The 15,473-nt window shown below is 44.2% G+C and overlaps 1 protein-coding gene and 1 long non-coding RNA gene across 3 annotated transcripts in view; both read right to left on the minus strand.

Moving 5' to 3' along the window:
- Nucleotides 1-15,473, minus strand: part of LOC111249184 (uncharacterized) — a 74,587-nt gene that overhangs the window by 42,770 nt on the left and 16,344 nt on the right. The window lies entirely within an intron of this gene.
- LOC147756324 (uncharacterized) lies at nucleotides 12,178-14,824 on the minus strand. Its single transcript, XR_015327256.1, has 2 exons — nucleotides 14,440-14,824; nucleotides 12,178-12,539 (listed from the first exon to the last, which is right to left on the minus strand). It is a non-coding gene; the product is annotated as an uncharacterized LOC147756324 (long non-coding RNA).

Genomic DNA, 15,473 nt, shown 5'->3' on the forward strand with positions numbered 1-15,473 from the left:
TCACGATCTTTAGTGAAATCACTTCATAAGCGCGGGAGATAGATAAGATCATAGCGAAGAAGACCACAACTTCAACGGATACGTTTGATACAACTCCTCTATTTAGTTAAATGAAATGCTGCAGTAAACGGCGCTATGCCCTGACGACTCTGTGTATTTGATATTTTTCAAGGAGACTTATCTGCACAATTTCTACATATACGTAATCTAGGCTAAGCTCCAAAGTGAATAAATAAGCGTCGAATAGCGTCGCTTCGTATAACTACACTCAGTTTTTTCTCGTTATTTAATGCCGAAGTCTGTATTCGCAGTTTCTGATAACAATGGCTTGCGATCTTTATCTGTTACATGCAGGTACGGCCATCAATCAGAGGTATTTAGGTATAAAAATCTCATGCTATATTCTCAAAATGCAGGCTGTCTAGACTAAATAGCATTACTAACCTTGTAATGGCGCCTTGTTTAAAACTATATTATGTAAACATAGATCGTAACGAACTGGATGTTACTTGTGATACCTATTCTACTTCTTAAAAATGTATACTGTTCCTTCAACGATGAAAAATTGGTTTGTTGGCATCTCAATTGTCTGAAAGATTCCTTGCTAAGTTACTGCATTTGCAGGTTTTAGATATGCGCATAACTTTTGATGGACAGACGAAAGAGGACACGTCGAGCGAAATGGACAAAACCGATGGCAAAGTTAAGGAGTTGAAACTTCTGTTGATCTCGTTGGGCGAAAAGGATTTTGCTACAGTACAACCTACGCCGCATGGGAGTGCTACGGGTAGGGATTGCATTTATTCAGGAGGTAATCCTTTTTCGGTAGGTGGGCACTGTGTGTTGGCAAAGACAACACTCTTTGCAGCAGAACGAGGAAAAACTTACTGGCGGGCTTTTTCCATTGTTTTGCTTTTTCGCAATATACAGGCATCAATGTAATCAATTCGCTAAATATCCAATGCTGATGTTTCCATTAACTCTAGACTCTGTAAAATACAGTCAAACAAAGTAATGGAAAAAGCACACGTTTTGCTAAACCCGCAGGAGCGAAGCGGGGATAGTATAGACATGCCTTCTCTGATAAATCGGGATCTGTTATTCAAGAAGGGATCCGTTACGTTGCCGTAAGTACTTTTATCAAGTAAACGCTTTTATTGATAGGGGCTAGTTGCAAGCAAACAGTCAGCTCATATATAGAATCAGCTTTCGTAAATTATTACTTACCCTTACTTCAGGACGTCCCGAACACCCAGTCGCTCCTTTGTTAGGATAACCAATGACGAGCAGACCATTGAATAAAAGACTCGGAAATATAATGCACCAATTACCACGTAACCTTCCTTAAAATCACTCAACGATTTACCTACTGAATGTCAGCGGGTGCACTAACTATTTTGCCTTTGCAGTCGTCTACGAATTGAAGTTAGATTATACCTGAGCTCTGGTCAAATATGTGTATATATATACAAATATCCAGCTAATTTAACATTCGGTTGCTTGCGTGACTGCGGTGATCACATGATCCTGTCGGAATGTTTTCCGCGTTTCCCGTACTGTTTGCCCTAGAAGGAGGTCCCCGTTATAGACTGAGCGAGATCATCCACTGGCGCGCGGTACAAGCTTCGGTCATTTTTCATCTTCACGAAGTATTACGTCAAAAGATCCCGCTACCTCGCAATCCCCTTTCGCTATGGCCTTCTCCCTTTTTGGGCTATTCCACTGGCTGCTAAACCCCAGCGCAGGCCTTCTAAGGGGGTGAGGAAGACAAGTAGGAACCTCGGTCGGCACGATAGGTTACGCACGCCGTCTCCATCGTCGCAGATATCCGTAATGCAGATACTCACTTGATTCACCTCTCTAGAAGAGAAGGTGGTGTGGCTTTTGACGAGCTTTTCTACATTACTGTTGGCCAGCGACAGAGAGAAAGGGGACTGAATGGGGTAGTTCTCTGGTAGCTTGTGGGTGTCCGTATCAAGGCCGGGAGCTGGAAGGGATTGTGAGATTAAAAAAACTCATTTTTGAAGCAGCAACCGGCGAGTATAATAAGTAAGTGGGTGGGTGGTTGGTATGAACGTATCTTGGACATTGCTGTGTGTTCAATTAGGAAGCTCCCGAAGATAACGGTAACAGCAGCGCGGCCTGAGGGCGGAGCGCTGGGACGGATTGCGTAGGGGAACGAAGCGACGGGAAGTCCTTTCAAGAAAAAGGGATTCTTCTTTTTCAACTCATTTTCTTCTTACTTTCGCTTCATTTCTCCCGGTCAACAGTTCAAGTCTGTAGTGACAGGCCGAGCTGTCGGTCTGTCGTTTTCTCGCCCTAGGCGTACCGCTACTACACAAACAATCACTAGAGTACTGTAAACTTAAGTAGAGTATACCTGGTCTGACTTACGCATATTTAGAAAAATGATGAACGGCCTGTTTTGAGGCCGCGAATCCTGTATAACAGCTAGTCGAGTCGGACTAACAGATTTCGCAAAAAAAATGCAACGCTCCTGTCGAACCTGTATGTGACAGGCAATAGACGCGACTATATAATACTTGTGTGAAATTAGCGTACACTCATCCCATGGAAAAAGCAAAGATGCAAAATCAAAATCTTTCCATAGCAACAGGTGGAAGTAAAGAATCCTTTTTTCAACGTCGCAAGTTCAAGCGTCAGTACTCTTCTTTCACTTTTTGTTGGAACCCCTGCCTTCGATTTAACTAAGTAACCTCCTCGAGCCCCCTTCCCTGTTCAGCGGCATGCTACTTCTGCTAAGCCACCGAACGCATTTCCCTACAACAATGACTCAATACGGCGCCAGCAGTAATAGCAATCCAAGTAACAGCAGCGAATAATTAAGCAAGTTAACTTGATTTTCTTAAAGCTCATTTTATTTATGCCCTAGAACGGTGCGTCCCCCCCCCCCCCCCAGGGACCTTACAGTGCTTGGCCGCTTGGTCCTGTGTGGCGGATGGCTTGTTAGGTAGAAGCCTGCGCGACTCCCCCGTCCCACCCAGATGGACCACGCCAAACGAACGGAGCCTTCGTACACAAAAACAGATTTCCTTTGCTCACCTGCGCGTAGCGCTTTTTTGTAGCGCCATGGCAGCACGAATCGACCCCAGCCGTAACGAGCTGCCACTTCTTCTAGCAACTTCGAAGACTATGTGCTATGTTCACCACAATAGGTTCGATGAAAAGATTGGAACTATAAAGGCGCCGTTCTGATAAGTGGTAAAATTAAAGACAAAGTTGAATAAAATGGTTTGTATCAATACACGACTAACTGATGACTAACACATCTCGGTTGAAACAGGAAGTTTTATTGAAACGTGTTTCTGCTCTCTAATTCGAACAGTAACGCTTTGCTTTTTATTTAACTGAGTGTCCATTGATCTTCAATGCTGCCTATGGAAAACCCATCGCATTGAGCTTCTAATTAACCTTACAGATGACACACTTCTCTTCATTCTGTGATTGTTACAATGATCTTTTTATGTTAATGCTAGGGTTTATTCACCGAATGTAGCCTCCTTCGAACGTAAAAGTTTAAAGAAAGTATAGTCTTCTTTATAAATTCTCTCTATAAATCCTTCATAATCTTATCCTATAAAAGTACATATAATATAGTAATTTAATATATATATATACGAGGTGTTCGTAAGTGTCAGTTAGTTTGCGTTCTATTTGTTAAGCTAGTCGCAGTCTAATAATTAGCAGCGCTCCAAAACGCAAACAGGACATAAGGTCCTGATGTTGCTTGTTAAAAAGCTGAGGAAAGTGCTGGATGAGCTGTTGTTGCCTACGTACGTATGAAGTCGCCCGAAGTGAGTCGAATATGGCGAACTTGAATAGCTAGGTAAATGGAAGACAATGTCGTCCATCCTGGTGTGCATATGTATGTAAATAGGCAGCTTAACTATGTACGACGGTGTTGTCTCCTTTTGTACTCCCCTTGGAATCAGATTTGCTTGCTTCGTTTTGCAAGTGAGTGGTCCTTTGTTGGTTTGAAGTCACTCTGTAAAACAATCTCTCAAACCATAGCGCCGCCGCTGGCAACAGAGGGTACAAGAGGGTTTGCTATGATGTGGCAATATCAGCGTTCGCAGACGGCAGCGTGTTCCTTGAAGATTTTGTGACGGCGTTCAAACGACGTCTCCCTTCTGACCGCTTGCGTCGGTTCGTTGTTCGGCTCCTATGGCAGCTTTGAGCTAGGACGCCCGTCTAAGCAAACCATCCCGTTACGGGCCTGGTCCAGACCGGTTGCCTGCCAGTGTTGCCGATGATAGCAGACATCGTGCCGCTATCTGCCAAGGGAGATGGCCGTTACGTTAAAGGGGGTGAAAAGGGGTGGGGAAAAAGTGGGGGTAACAAAAGCAGCAGTAGCGCCTTGCCGGATCAAGCGAGTTGCTTTCCCTTCGTTGCCGACTAAGGCGGCAGGTCAGAGACGGAGCAGGGGACCACCTCTACCGGGTGTCTAGTCCCAAAGGGAGACACAACTTTTGCTTTTTTTCGGTTATCGGTTCTCGGGAAACACCATCGAGGCCCACTGGTGGCGATTGCCAGCGCCTCCTGGTCAGCGAAAAGGCAACCTGACGAAGGCAAGCGTGTGGGACAGACAAGGAAGCAAGAGAACAGGACCGTCCTTAGGGGGGTAAGGGTAAAGGGGAAGTGGCATGCTTGAGCCACAAGCCTGTCTTCCACAAGGTAAGCAAGCCAAGCAGTGAAGACACCACTGACTGTCCCCCTGAGTTCTAAAACCCTCTTCCTATCCTGACAGTGTTAATATTCGACGGCGCAACTTTACTGTCATAACGTTACTATAGTAAGAAAGAATTGGGGTAGTTGCGGTCGCTCATTACTGATTTTCCTCTTCTTATTTCTCATCTACCTTTGACACGTGCAAGCAATTCTGTTGCTATATTAATGGTTTTGATTACTTTCGTTTCCCGCTCAAGGCTAACCGCAAGTTGCAATTATTGTATATCCCTCTTATTTCACCAGTACCGCTTCTTTTTTACCTGGCTTTGCTGACTGAGCCACAGACAGTTTCTTTATTGTCAAGCAATAGAAAACAATTTTTTTAAATTACTTTAGATAAAGTATACATTTCGTACAACTGTGAGAAATGGCTAGCTCGCTTCATAATGTTGTCCTGAACATAGGCTCTGCTGCCCTGATCTAGACCGAATAGGCAGTTTCACGGTGCATGATTAACGTCATTGATATTATTGTACTTTATTTTTATTGACCTGTTATTCTTAGTTTTCGAGGAATGGCTGGAAGTCGATCAGAGGTCACCACATACAACGAGTAAAAACGAACACGAAAGGTATAAAACAGCAAATAATAGTAATAGAATAGAAAAGAAACAAAGCACGAAAACAAGTTGATTGGACCGCCACTCTCCTTTTGACCAAGAAGGCTTCTTATTTGCCCCGTACACAACTTCTTCGGACTTACGGGCAGCCCCGTTATATTGTCTGTGGTTGCCATCTTTTCTACTGTTTTGTTGTTGTTATGTTGTTAATGATTCTGTTGCTTTTTGCGGCAACGTTGACGCCGCAGCCAGAGCGGTGGCTTATGGGTATACCGCAATCACACAAGATGTTGGACCCTTTTTGCGGCGTCTTTTGCCCATCTTCCCATTACCTTGTCGCTCGTGTAGCAAATTCCCAGCTCCGGGGCCTCTTCTCTCATGCGGTGCTCATCGTAGGAGCGTTCTCAGCCAGATGTGCAGGGCTGGGCACCCGTTAAGTTTGGGACGATGGGGAACGAAAGCGATGAAGGAAGGAGGGGAGCAAAGCGGTTCAATAGAGAGGTACGCGTCCATGTCTGCTCTCCGTATGTGTGTTTGTACGTCTGTTCAGGCGGCAAACGCAAAGGCAAGCGTCCGGATGAAACACAGACATCGCAGGGTTAAGCATTGCTAGATTAGGGGGAACAAGGAGGGGGCGATGTTGTCACGTCTCGGCAAAATGAGCCAGTTATCAATGCGACGTGGCAGGGGGCTGGGTGGTGTCAGTGGCATCGGCGAAACCCACGGCCACGGCGGAGCCATGACCAGCCGTGCCCAAAGACGGGCGTGACCATATCGTCGAGCATCGTCGTAGCACAAAGTTAGAATGATACGACAACCGCCATCGTCATTGCCCATCCGGCGAAAGCAGCAGGGCAGCAAAGATGGCCGCTGTTGGCCTGCTCTGTCTACACGCGCATAAGAAAGGCGCCTGCTGCTCCATCAGTTCAATGCTCTCCTTTATCCAGGACATGGGTCTCGGGCGGGTTTGAATCCTCTTGGGCATTTGCCTGGCCTGTGCATTGTATAGATTGCGCCGTCAGGGAACGAGATCATTTAAAGAGAATCTTGTTTACTCTGACAGCGTTTGAAATCCACTGTAGAACTGAATTTGAAAAATGTCAGCAAATTCCGGTACGCTTTCTTTGAACGGATGATCATTAGAATGTGTAAACACATTTACCTATTGACGTGTCGTACCTTCTTCAGTTGTAAAGTTATTTAAGACGTATAGTATCCCCGCGTAGCTTTGAGACCACGCTTCTTAACTGTGCACTTTATTTCTCTAAAATGGGTTCTGACCTTGCTGAAGAAATTATAGGCGTCCACCCATTAAGTAAGAAACGTTTTCGTGAATAGGATATCACGGTACCAATTGTAATAATTTGACAACGCTAATAAACCTGCTGACAGGATCCGGCCGTTAGTCGTTGTTACGAAATGCGAGGACACGTGTGTATGTAGAAAAGACACATATTATAGGCCTAACCTGAGGCGTGAATATGTTGAACGTTTGCTTGAGAAAAGCAGGTTAGGGGCACAGATAGTATGAGAGGTGTCAAAAAATGTACTAATTTATGAATACTACTTAAGGAAGTGTTCTACTTTCTAAGAATTAGCTTTATGAAGTCGATTTTACACCCAAACGCTTGATCTAAGTAATTTCCAGAAGTATCTTAATTTTAGAACAATAATCACCATCGTGCGTTGATTGTAAATCTCAATTGCCAATGTTTTGTGAAGGCACATTTTCCAGACACATACATGCCTTTTGGCATCGCAGAAAGTCACTGAGCCGCACTTGTACCAACGAAGCTATCCCATCAGACAATGGGGTTCGGGTGATGCTTGAGTTTAAATGGGTAGAGTATATCGTACTCACCTGCAAACAGTTCGGCTTCTAATTTACTAATAAGAAACAACGATAGCGGTCTCCTTCCGCTCATTTACGACCAATGTACGTTATTATTTAAGTAGAACACTATTATTCTAAGCGTCATCATTATTCATTATAAAGGCTGTAGTCTTTTTAATTAGTTCAGTGGTCAACTGATGGCCTGCTCATTTGCTACAAGCATTACTTCCTATTCTAAACAGCCATGACTTTAGTTTCCAATTACCAGGTGCTTTTCAGGGCTCAGCGTGTATAATTTATATTGTTCCACTATTAGCCGTCTAAAAGAAACCCGTCCTTCAGATTTTAGACAATCGAGACCGAACCTGTGCATCCCGATTGTAACTCCGGTTAGTATACAGGATCCTACTGATTTACAGAATAATCCTATTCAGATTATCCTATTGACATGTTTACAAACGTCATGATGTTAACGCTTCATATCTATCTGCATGCTAAACAGGTAACAGTAATATGAAAACAATGGTGAACTATGCTACTCAAAAAGAGCGTGTCTACGTTATCTAGGTATTAACGCAGAGCTAAGTATATATTACGTAAAATTAAACATCTTTGTCTACATCTTAACGCCTAACGGAAAATCTTATATATCGAGGCAGGGGGTCAGCATTTTATTATAACCTTTTCGTTTTACGAAGAATCTCTCGAAGCTAGGGGACTTGCGTGCAAGTGCCCCTTGCAGGTTGCGCGATGACATTGGGTTAGAAGAACTTATTCGGGTACGATCAGCCTCAAATCGGTTGCATCGCATTGCATAGTTCTGGTCTCCCTGTGTTTTATCTACGAGTAGAAATCAACGATCGAAAGTGAATGAGTGAGAAGGTTCGGCAAAGTAGAAAGAAGGGGACAACAGCAGGCTAGACGACGATAGGGAGCGCGAAACGGGCCGACGAACTCTGCTTGTTGACTACCGCTCTACCCGCCGCCTAGCGGCTATCAACCGACTAATTCCCCTAATAACAAGAATAGGCCATTGCGAACGCGGATTGGCAAGCAGACGGGATAGCGTTCGGTAGAATAGGGGGCACTCTGCAGCTTGGGCACGGCCAGCTGCTCCCTTTAGTTGGTTATCCAATCCGTTCCGTTGTACGGCTGACATCCAGCAATGCAGCAGCAAGGGCGTCCTATCGCATTGGACCTCCCTGCCAACTAGCCAGCCGCTCCAATGACCACAAAGGACCTACGCTGTCAAAGCAGGGGCTATTGAAGAACGGAGCGAAGCGAAGACGGACGACGACGACGCAGCCGCTGCATCCATATGGTGGACGCACGGAGTGATCGCGGTCCCGATCGTGGTCGTGAGCGCCGCCTTGCTGTGGAACCACTGTGTCTATTAGTCCCCCCTCACGGACACTACTAGCCTGTACTACGCTCTCTTTCTCCCCAGCTAGCAATTTGGTGGATAAATATATAGGCAAATATATATTTTTTCCACAATTAGTGTTACCAATAGGGCAGATGAGTCGTAGGACTCGCTATGCTAAGGCCTGGGGCCTTTCGGCCATATTGCAGTGTTGCGAATCCCCGAATCAGACCCATTTCTATTTTCTGTTCTCATTGCGGTACGTATCCACATAGCTGTCCACACTTGTCATTCGACGTTATGGGGGAGGATACTAGATGCAGGGGGTACGTCTATACTGCTACCAGCCGTAGTTTCTAGCTCTACTCGTCGTAGAGACGCGAGTAGAAGGGGGAAACAACGACGAATGCTACGTGAGCCAGTAGGAGCTCCGCGTGGTCCTCTAGCGCTCCGAGAGCAAAGAGCACGTCTTTCCTCGCCACGCCCGATTCCCGTTCTCACAACCTAAGCTGAGAGACAGCACACGACTACGGCCGCGTTTAGTGTTAGTACTTGGACAAGAGAATACGGCGCATCCTATATAAAGCAATATGAGCGTATGGGGGTAGCTGAGGAAAAAAGGGGTCATGATGTTTTGATGCGAACAACGCTCGCTCTTTCCACCCCAGAAGAATTTCTCCGAGGTAGTACTGAGTTTACTGGGTCCGGTAGCCATCGCGGCAAATGTTGGTTATTTCTAAATGCGAGACTGATGGCAACAGTAGCACCAATAATGTTAACAGCAACAGCCATCACTAAATAGAACACGCTAAATTTTTTTCCTGTGATAATAAGTTATTAAATTATTGTCACTGTTCACGAATTTCTGCCGTCCATCTACCAAATGGTATACCTCGTTTCGCCACAAAGGGACGGGTTTCGCCTCGAAAAAGCTTTCCAAGCACGTTTTGAGTGATTGACCATTGTCGAACGAAGGCTAAGGTAACTGTTCATTGAATAAGAAAAAACCTAAATGTATCGGCGCAAAATCCAGAGAACACGAAGGATGAAAGAAACCTTCAATTCTAAGTCAAGAAGAGCGGCATTGACGATGTTTGCCGTAAATGGCTTCGCCTTGCCATGAAGCGGGAAAAATTGACTTCGTTTATAGTGTCTTTGTTCTTGAATAATCTGGTTGGCTTGATGCAACTGGACATAATAAGCGTGCCGATTACTTGTTTGGCTGGTAAAGACCAACCTCCAGAGGATTAGGCCCTCACAGTTCTAGCAAACACAAAACATAATTTTTTCTAGCGGAAGATCTGGCTAGACTCTGGACCGTAATTTCTCTCCTGGAAACACCCTTTCCAATTTCCAATTTACATTAGCCTACAGAAATCATTTTTTATTACTGGTGACAGTTCGGTCATTGTGAATCGGTGAAAAACTGGTCATTGTGAGATACCGGACGAGATGTTAAAATGCAGCGCTTAACCGTAATTCCTTGATAGGTTTGGAGACTTTATGACATACTTCAGCTCAAATTGGCTGTGTAAACCCAAGGGACTTCAATTTCCTTGGCCACGGTCATGTGGCCGCAGTTTGCCTTTTCGGCATACTCCCGAGCTGTTGATCAGCCATACTTCTTCAAAGATGCCTTTGCTCGTCACCAATGGTACACTCAGATGGTTGGCCAAAGTGGGGGGCATTTTCCAGATCTCAAATGCCGTGTTCAAACCTGGTGAACCATTCTTGAGCAGTTCCTTTAGCGATATTATCGTTATAGTACTCGAGAAAATTGTTTTGGCAACAAAGGTTTGCGAGCGTTTTTGCCTAGATGAAATGCATACTACCGACACTGACGAAAATACGCTTTTTTCCACGTGGAACATCCGTCTTTGAAGAGTCCATTTGGGCTGAAAGCGCATTCGCGACATGGTACGATTAGAGCATCTTAGCAGGGTAGAGAGAGCGCTCTCAAAATGTATATCAGATGTGAATAACATTGGGAGGGATCAGTTTTTCAAACCCAGTAACTTCTCATTTTTATATACATGTATATATATATATATATAGCGGACAGTTTATATATGTTTAGGGGCATATCCAAAGCTTGCCAGCACTGTATACGCCGGAAAAAATACAGTATAAAAGCCCAACAGGAGGTAAGAACAGAAAAGTAAGCAATACTTTTTAGAAAAGATTATCATCGCATTTACACTGATTGTGACCTTTTCTTTTATACCTTAGCCAAACCGCGCAAATATTATAAAGAGAAACATTATATATATATATATATATATATATTCAGCGATTTATTGGATTCTATATCATATGTAACGGCTGCAATGTAACTTAAGGCTTAAGTATGTAATACAGTAAAAATAACCTAAACCGACAGTCCAGCCATTACGGAGCACGGCATTAGTGTATAAGAAATCGCGGACTCAATAGGGAAGGGAACGAGGTCGGAGTACGGCTCCACGGAAGAACTCTGATCGGCCGATGATCTGTCCTTGGGGACAAAACCAGTCCCCTTTCGTTTTATCCCATAGTCATGTATACACAGTTTCACACGACGACACAGCGCTGTATCCTTCATCAAATGGCCTGTTGGATATGTCTCCGTTTCTAGTCGGTTAAATAACAGCCCCTCGTTTCCATCCATTTCATTACGCGCTGTTTGTTCGAAGACGTTTGACGTTGGTGTACAGAATAAAGACTTTATCGTACGCAAAGCAGCATAATCACTGTGGAAAACGCTCATTATAAACATAGTTACAGTCTAAAATCGTCTTTATGACCTCATTGAACTCCTAATTTGAATGTTATTGTGATGACATGTCCCGCTCGACCGGATTCTGCCTATTCAATACAACGTCAAGATCCAATAGCGGTCAACCACATATGATTGGGAGCGCCAAGGGGTATACAGGCGTTTCGCTTTTTGACTAATTAAAAAGTCCAAAACTCTAAATCAGTCGATATCAAGAATATTTCATGATATCTGCACTGTTCCATCTATGATGCTATGATGTGTCTCTTCATTTGGCCAGTAAAGATGGCGCCGATAAGTACCAGCAATTGGTTGTAGATAATCGTTTTGTACACTGATTGATGAAGGTATCCAGCGTGTCATTTCTTGACATCTATTAATACGTGGCCGGGTATATCGAGGCCCAGAGTTTGAGGTTGTATTTCTTTTAGTTGTCTCTCGTCGAAGGTAATCACGATCATAAACTCGAACCCTGATTCGATGTTTGTTCGACGACCAGGTGGAGATCAGCGAAATGAGATGACAGGGACCTTAGTTTTCTATATAACCGTACTTGTATTTTGCCCCGACCCCGAGATGAAAAGAGATGTTGTCGATACGCGACCACTACAGCTTAATACCTATGTTACATTGTATCTGATGTCGGTATAACGCGAAAGCCTAAGCGGAGTCATGGTAGCAATGTATGCGTACGTACATACACACACATAATTGCATAGTAATAATGGTAGTGGATGGATGGATGGATGGATGGATCGACAATCATCAGCGACGATCGAATCCACGCGTGTGGCTAAAATACTGCTCGAGTTGTTCTTTTTGTCGTGTAAAACGTATACCTATGTGTAGTAAAAAGAGTTGCAATTGAAACAATCATGTGTATTTGTTTAGTACACAAAAAAAACTACATAGCGGTATTATTTATTAAAAAGATCCTCTTGTACAAAACGTTTTGCAGAAGCCAGGCAGGCAGTCCACGTTTTTCCATGAGCTAGATTACGAACGTTCAAAGAGATCTATCTTGACAGTATAGTAAGCATACATTTGTATATGTACATACGTCAATCTTTTGGTCTCTATAGGTCAACCATGCCGTGTTATATGGTTCGACAGCTAGTGTTCTTGAACTCGACGCTGGTTTTCAACCTTGTCATCCGAACGATCATTGTATTAGCAAAAGCATAGTACGTCTTGTTCAGACCTTAGCTTCACCTGAAGGGTCCTTGTTCTTCTGGCTGATAAAGCGCTTCTTTAAACCCTGTAGGCTCACTTAGGAAACCTAAAAATGACCAGTAGCAATAAATTAAACAATTTTAATTAGTTGCTGCTAAAACTAATGTATTGGTTGCCCTTAAAAGAGCTCATCTCTAAAAAAAATTCTACTTTAAATCGGATTCTTCAATACGTACGTGCATGTGTGCGAACGTCTACTAGATCAGAACAACTATAATCGCTGGCGTGAATGAAAATAGCAGACACTACATTGCCAAAAAGTAAGAGTATTATAAAAATAGTTATACTGTGATTTTACGGATAGGCTGATACTATATTTATCAGTTACACAAAGGTTTGCGTGGTTAGCTACGAAAGAAATACGTTTACTAATCAAGTGGATCGATCCTGCCATAGCAAATCAATGAATTAAGCCATCAGTTTAGGGAAAACGTTTGCCTCTGTGGGCAAGTCCAAGCACTACTGCCTACAGAATGATGCCGCCAACCCTGCCCATCTCTGAGCTGGCAGCTTAGTCAAAGGGGCGTGTAGCAGGCCATTTACGCCAGTATGACCTCCTTCGCCGTAGGATTGCTGCCGTGCCTGAGCGGTTCCTAGCTCCTGTCTTACCCTCTACTGAGCACAGTCTACGGGTACTGCCCTGTATAAGGCGCGATCAATACACGATGACACTGAGTGCTGCAGTAACGGTTTTGTTTTTATCTAAAAGATGTTTTGTATCATTCGATTTTGTTTTTCGGAACTACATCTTATAAATGATGTACCCTAGCCCAAGCAGGACATATTTTTGCTTTACTATCATCAGGTATGATCTACTATTAATGCGTTCTCCTTGATTTTTATCCTGTAAGCGTATCTTAGATAAACATGTATAGTGACCACACAAACCATTAGTCAGGCACGAAAATAGTATCTAATCATCGTCTCTTTATAATTCGACTAAAATTATAGACAACACCCTGTCTAGTTTCTGCAGCCTATAGACTCACAACTAACTTTAATGGCGTAGGGATCCTGATGGGTACAGTCAAATAAATAAGCAAACTTTTTATCTCTGATTAGGTTAGCACGAGTGTTTCAGCTAAAGTACACATGGCTACGTCTATTTACAGAATATATATGTGTGTAGCTGAGCTGCGGATGGTCCATTCAATGAGGGACAGTCTTCTGACGATACGGTTTTGAGATCGGGGCGCAAGAAGGGCACGCGTAGTCAGATTTTGGTGATAGCGGCAATTCCCACCGAGCGCGGAATGGTCACAGATGCCTCCTTTTGAAATTCATCCCACAGGAAAGAAAGACAGAGAGACACGCCCGTAGGACGGACGGTCGCTGCCGCTGCTGTCGTTGCCGGTTCAGAAGCTCATAGTAGCGTAGTAGGGTGCTGGTTATTTTGCATTGAGCAGTTGTGCAGCCACGAAAGTCTAACGTGAATTCGGTTGCAGGGCATAATAGAAGGAGCGCAGGCCGCGCGCTAGGGGTTATCTATTGTGTCTATCTATGGGGTGGGGATGATCACAAACTGGCGTTGATCGGCCTAGTCACGAAAGGAAGTTGCCTGGCTTAGGATCACTCACGGACTTACTGACGAACATACACACGTGCACACACCCAGACAAACATACAGATACATAAAGAAAATATAGCCCTCGCCGGCACCTCACTGCTCGCCAAGTCTCCAGGTCCTAATTTTCTCAAACTCCTAAGGCGCAGATATCCTTGAATCACTTGGTACACTCAACCTGCGATGATGTGAATGCGAGCGGCACCAGTTGGCGCTAGCCAACGTGGAGATCGGATCCACACGGGTGATTTGATCTAACTACTACTAATATCTGTCCAATCTGTATAGTACCGTTACATTATATATGATAGATGCTGTCCCTATATACCCGATCGTGACTATCTATGGGTGGTGGCTCTGCATTCACTCGTCGTCATCTTACCTGTCGGATCTGTACTGCGAATCGCATGATCAGAAGTTTGTTTCGGAGGATTTTTCTATCGCTGGCTGCTGCGCTGTGCTGATGATGCTTCCAAGCAGCAACAACAACGACCAGCAATGTAGGGTAGCGATGACACATACTCTGGATTGAACGAACCACTGCCAGATTCATCTTTGCGCTGACATTTGCTATTGTAAAATGGGATCGTTTGAGGTGACTCTGAAGTGTCTCTACTGGCTTCCTTTAAGTCAAAGCTGCACTTGTTGGACTTAGAAGACGGTGACATCATAACCCATTATAATAATAAAAATAATAGCTGCATCGTCCTTATGTGTCCTGCGGGACTCGTTCAATGTAGAATAGCGTGCTGCTAGCTCCGACTTGCCAACAGACATAATTCATACATGTCTGTAAATTGTATAGATAAACACATTAGAGAAAATCTGAACATATCTAATTCAGTCAGTTGTTAATTATTTCAAAGCATACAAACAAGACGTATTACGATTTGAAAGCTTCTTAATTGCTAATTTTAGCCTACAACATGTTAACACTACTTTGTCAATATTCGAATACTCAAAGCACGGACGTTATGTTCAGGAACTGTGTGTCCACCACCTCCGATCGGTAGCTTTTAATTGCTTTTGTGTATGGTGCATAACGCAATAGACTTGGATGCTCCAGCTAGTGCGCTTTTTGAATTTGTCATGTGCGTAACAGGACATCGACCGGACAAACCCGACAATTTTTGCCTCGAACGACCAATGGTAGGTAGCGTCAGGTTGTGGCGCTGGCTGCACTGCTCAGGCGTGAAACGTCCACCCACGGCTCAGACCGCGCAACAAGGAGCAATATGAGTACACAACGGCGTCAAGTCCCCTGCCGCCTTGCCCGCATTAGCCCCTGTGTTGTCTTCAACGAAGCCGAGGGTAGCAGAAGTAAGGTACGAGACTTGGATAAAGCAAAAGACTTGCTCCGGGATGGATGCCGCAGGCGTGACCTGGTCACGAAACGCGATTGGCTTGGGGATGCGA

The sequence above is a fragment of the Varroa destructor genome, unplaced genomic scaffold, assembly GCF_002443255.2.
Source record: "Varroa destructor unplaced genomic scaffold, Vdes_3.0 BEIS01000004.1, whole genome shotgun sequence".
NCBI classification, from domain to species: Eukaryota; Metazoa; Arthropoda; class Arachnida; order Mesostigmata; family Varroidae; genus Varroa; species Varroa destructor.